Below are 5,782 nucleotides of genomic sequence, written 5' to 3' on the forward strand. Positions count from 1 at the left end.
TGGAGGGGACCCGGGGCTGGGGGCGGGGGGGGCACGATGCCTCTCTGTTTCTATGTCGTTTGCGAAGCACTTTGAGAACCTGCGGGGCGAAAGGCACTTTAGGGTATGGCCGCTGTTTCGGGCTGTCGCAGGGATGGGGGTAACCGGGGAATCCATTCCCCCCCCCCAAAAAAAAAAAAAACACAAAAAAAAGGTGGCCGCGGGCAGGGTGGGGACTCACGGTGGGTGCCGTCCACCTCAAGGCTCTGGGGAGGCCGAGGAAGGGCTCTCCTGCTCGGTTTGGGGCTATGGGGTGAGGCGCTCCCCCGGCTGCGCTCCCTTCCGCACTGCTCGTTTACATGGGGGGCGGGGGGGGGAGGGGGGATTTTCATCCAAAGACGGGTCCGGGCTTGCTGGGGTCCTCTAGAGGGAAGCCTCTGTAATCACACGTGTGTCCTGGTGTGTTATTCCGGATGCTACCAGTTTAACTTGCTTCATTAGAGAAGCTTCGGTACCCTCACATTCCTCTACTGTATCATGTGCTTTGTGGTGTTTGTGAGACCATGATGAAGTGTCCTTTATCTTGTGCTTTCTTTTGGCCGAGAAGTGGAATAGTGCATTCACTTAAAAAGCGAGCAAGAAACCAAACAACCTTCAGAGAGGTGGCAGGGCTTGGGGTGAAACGCCCAGGGGGGCTCAGGGCAGAGGTGGGGGATGCTGCTCTGGGGTCCGGCGTGGGAACATCTCAGTGGTTGCAGCAGGAGACCCCCCCACCCCACCAGCTGAGCCTGGTGTCCCAAACACGTTGCTGTCCCTTAGAGAAGGATGCTGCGGTCTCCAGCATCCAAAACGCCCCGTTACAAAGCAGGACTTGGGTTCTGCTGCACCGTGGGCAATACAGACGATGGTTCCCATCAACACGACCCAACATCGCCGCCGCCACCAAACTGCAGCATGTGTACACCGTAGTTTCGTGGAAGACAGAAATATTCTTGCTTTGTGAGGCTGTAGTGGGTACGAAGCCACTTTATGGCTGGATACAGGCACAACCGTATTTTCTCTCTGGATCCGTGCAATGAATTTCTCGCTCCTCAGAGCTAAGTGCACATGAGAAAGCTATGAATCTCCAAAGTGTGCCTGGGGCTTGGGCTTATTGCCTACCTTTGAAAGGTGGCCAGTCTCTGTCTTGTTTTTTTCATTTCCTTCCTCTTTTGAATACCTTGGGCAATGGGCAGTAGGCACAATGTTGAATCAGCATATATCTAAAAGTAAATATATATATAAGAAAGAGTAATATATATATATATATATATATAAACCCACTTTGCTCATTTTATTTCTTCTGGTTTCTGTAAGTGCAGCCAGGTTCTTGCAGTTCCTCAGCGTGAAAACTCAAGGCAGAGTTAGTTTAAACCATTTCTGAAACTTTGTGAACGTTTTGAAATGTTTTTATATAACCCGATCTAGAAGACAGGATTTGTTTCTCTGGGCGGCTCATTTTGTATCTTTAAATGAAGTGTAGATGAACTAATCAGCTCTAGAGAAACTCGACATTGAAAAAAGTTGCATTTTCTTGGCTTTCCAGTCAATTCCCTATTGCTGAAGATTTTGATTTTAACGACGTTCTTTTTAGAGTTTAATTGTATATTTGAAACTTGTCTCAGTTGGAGGGATCCATTGACCAGCTCTGACGAAGGCATACAAGGGCCAATGGAAAATAATTTTCCCCGGTGGCCCTCCACAGCAGTGGGAGGAAGATTTGGGATGTGAGGAGCTAAAGACAAGGATATCGTCCCTACCAGACAAAGCTAGAGAGGAGGTGGAGATGTCCTCACCAAAGTGCTTGGTACTCACCCAAAAATGTGTACAGCAACTTTGTCGAAGGCAAACTCTGCTGCCTAAATTCTGGTCCTTGCACTAAGGAGACTTTTATTCTGCTGCACTAATCCAACTCACAGTCAGGATCAATATGTGACGCAAGTATATTGTATGCTCACATTCAGCATCAAATGCCGATCTAATTTTTTTTTCGAGTGATGGTGTAGGGCCTCTCTCTTGGAGACTGTGAAAGGTGGCCATGGAAGTTGTTAAAAACACTTGATAGGCTTCAAGAAAAGCCTCAAGAGATCTCCTCTAAAGAACAATTAGATAAATTGGCATTTTTGCAGCCTTTTGACTAAAAAAAAAAAAAGGCATTTTTCTAGGTGTTTTTGCCTTTGCTGTTTTCCCCCTCCTTTTTTATCAGTGGAAAGAGGGGAAAACAAGGAAAAGTGAGGAAGAAGATAAACAAGTATGAGTCCACCTGCCAGGCATTGTGTTGTGGAAACCTCTGACCATTTTACTGCACCTTTGCTTTTGTGTTTTGTTTTTTTTTTCCCTAAAGAAAGTCTTTCACTGGAAAAAGTTTTGAGTGACAATGTTGGACTTTTGATGTTGGAGCCTCCTTATGTTGGACATCAGGAGAGCTAACTTAAAACCTTAAAATACTTACCAAGTTAGTGCTGTGTGCAGGGTGGGAATGCCTTGGTGTCCTTCAGTGCTGGCTTTGGGACATGTTCAGAATACAGGGCCTGATTTTGGATGAGGTCACGTTGCCATAAACAAGGAGCAGCTCCCCCGAATGTCGTGGGATCACATGTGGATGGGGCACCAACTATAAGAAGAGCACTGGCAAACAGAAAGCGTTTTCCATCACAGTGAATCCTCCGTGGATTCACCGAGGAGCCAAAATGTCTGGAAACATGGTGAAACGCGCTAAGCAGCCCCTGTCTAGCTCCTGGGCATCATGAGAAGGACACAGAGCAACCAGAGTATGGCCCATTGTCCTCCATTTTCTGGTATTGAATGTATTGGTAAGACTCCTCTGGCTGGGATTCCTATGTCACAAGTCATTAGAAAAGTTGAGGTTTACAAAAGCATCAATTTAATGATTGTGCCTTTCAGATGAGATACAAGGGGACAGTGGTAGTTCTGCAAAGCACAAGGTCTTTGGTTGGTGGCAATTTGCAGGTGTCTTTCGATTTCCACAGAGCCTCTGTGGTCGCTCCAACTGGAAACTGGACCTGCTTGGAGAGGGCTGGTGGGCGTTTAGTTGGGAAGACCTTCGTGTCCTCACCCTGGTGAACGGCCCAGATCTTGCCATTGTATCTTCAAAAGCTGAGCTTTGCAAATAGCTGTTGGTAGAAGATGAAGGGGCCAAAGCCTGGCCCCTACAGGAGCTGGTCTAAATTTACGGTAGCAGAAACAAGCAGAAAATTGGTCCCGAGCAATTACACGAGGTATCTAACCAGCCCCAAACCTACAGCAGAGGTCAGCGCAGCCAGGGAAATGAGTCCGCTGCTTATTTGGTTGATTTATTTACAGGTTTCTGCTTGCCTTCGGCTTTTCTACCACGAGTTGGTGGCTAGCAGAACATAGGTATGAAATGCTTTCTGTGTCACTGGTCAGCTGTTTCAGTTGAGGGGATGAGGAAAGGGTGAGGAGGAGAAAGAAAAGCATTCCTCAAATATACTGTGAAAAGGCCAGCTAATAAAATGTATCAACTCTACCAACAAAGTTGCTTAGGTATTTTTTCCTTTCCATTTTGTTCAGTTTGGGACTTTGAGCAGCGAAAACATCTCTTTTTAGGCAACTTCATTTCAGGAACCAGCAGTAAATATCTCAAGGATCTCAGTCCTGATGTGGCAGCCACAATTTGTTCATCTCAAACAAAGAGTTTTAATTGAACTTTGAATAAAAACCCAAGAAACCATTACAGTTCTCAGTAGGTGATGAAGTACCTCTTTCTTGCAGAAGCATCAAATTTGGGGTGGGGAGGTCTCTATAAAGCCATTGATCTTGGTAACCACTTGTGTTGATGTGTATTGACCAGCATCGACAACTCACTTAATTGTTAACAATTAATCACCAGTTCACTTTTAATTGTCAGGAATAATTGTTGAATGCACATGGTATTTCCTTGTAACGCCTTTCATTCACGTGCAACCTTTTCTCTTGGCGAGGCGGTCACGCTGCCGTACAGCTGACAGCTTCACTTGTACCGGTTGTACTTTTTCTGTTAAAAAGGCAGTTGCCCACTGCAAAATTCCCCGCGAGCCACCCTTCCCGCTGTCCCTGCGACCCCGGGAATGGAGCTTTCCCATTCCCATTGGAAAACTCTGCAATACAGAGCGTTATAGAGATAAAATGGATTTTCAGTAGAGAAGATCCAAATCAGAAGGGACGGTCCAATGCTCTTTTGTCCCTGACTTTGAGGGATGCGAATACATTGTCTGCAGCTCCAAGGGTAATAGCTGCCTTCACAAATTCTGCTCGATGTCAAGTGTAATTGTGTCTAAACCAAGGTTATTCCTTCACAATCTGAGCACGCTGCAGCGGGCAGGACGCTGGATGCCTGACAGCTCAGCGTATCGATAGACACTGAAATCACAAGCGCAGGTTTATGACCTTATTGCAGGATCTGGGAGCTGGAAAACATCTGGCTTGTCCCAGCAAAAGCTCTTTTCCAACTGGGCAGTACTTGGCTAAGGATGAGCTGTAGTACTGGCCACCGCTGGCAAAGCCAGCGTCCTTCCGAGTCCACCGCAGCCTGGTCTCTTGCCTCTGCCTTGCCTTTCCTCTACACCACGTAGGGAGTGATGAGGACTGGGCTCGTTTCTGATGTCCCTTGTGAGCAGGTCAGAATCAGGCCCCAGGCAGGACAAAGAGCATCCTCCCTAGAGTGCGAAACCTCTGGCTCAGAGGGAGGGATGAGTTTCTGGTGGCAAAGCTCAGCAAGAGACTCATCCAGGTTGGGGTGGCCCAGGGCTGGATGCTGCTCTGCGGCCACAGCCCTGCAGTCACCCTCCTGAGGCTCTGAAAACCGGATCAGCCCGGCCAGGCTTCGGGCAGCGTCCGTCGGAGCCGCCTTCGGCAGCGCGGACGGACAGAGCGGGAGTCGATCGTCCCCCTTCCCAGTCCTGCCTCCCGCCCTGCCTGCTTCCCCAGCGACGAGGCCATTTCACAGCAGTCAGGACAGCAACTTATTTGATGTAAGTGTTTTCATTAGCCTTTTAACTCGACTGGGAGAGTTGATCTCAAAGAAAAATGTACAGTTATCATTCAATTACCATTAAATCAAGCCCCTTCGATGCACTTTATGAACGAGTGAAAACAAATCAATGCTGTTATTGCACTGTATCTCTATTGTGTATAATAGTATACATTCATCTGTAAGAGTAATTTATTTTTATTACTGTAAATAAAACTGTTAAAGTGATTTGTCAAGAGGACATCCAAAAATGGGGGCGGGAGGGGGGACGGGGAATAAAATAAAAACATTTGAAGATCTGGGCTCCTGTCCCAGGTATGTGCCATACTGTGCGTGTCTGTGTTTTTATTTCAGCCGAAGCGAGTCTAGTACGGGTTTCTGCTTTCCCTCACCGGGGGTCTGTGTTTCCACTCGGATGGCGATGAGCCGGTTCAGGATCAGAACTGCCATTAATTGTACGGGCTGGGACGGAACGGCTCCTGCCGCTCGGAGCCTCCACGCAAAAGGATGGAGGCTTTTCCATCAGCAAGCCATCCTCTGCCCTCCGATTAGCCAGGCGGTCAGGGATTAAATACCCAAGGGAATGAATTGATCTTTGAGAGCTGGTTTCTTCAAACGAAGGGTTACAGAGATGCCACAGCTTTCTGCCGCTGCTTCTGTGCCCTGGCCTCTAACAGAGAAGGGATATCACAGGGCTGATTGATAACTCGCAGCAAAGGGACCCAGCGAGGGCAAGCTGACAAAAAAGCCAAGCCCAAATCTACTTTAACCTCT

This window comes from Chroicocephalus ridibundus, chromosome 9, assembly GCF_963924245.1.
Source record: "Chroicocephalus ridibundus chromosome 9, bChrRid1.1, whole genome shotgun sequence".
Classification (NCBI taxonomy): domain Eukaryota; kingdom Metazoa; phylum Chordata; class Aves; order Charadriiformes; family Laridae; genus Chroicocephalus; species Chroicocephalus ridibundus.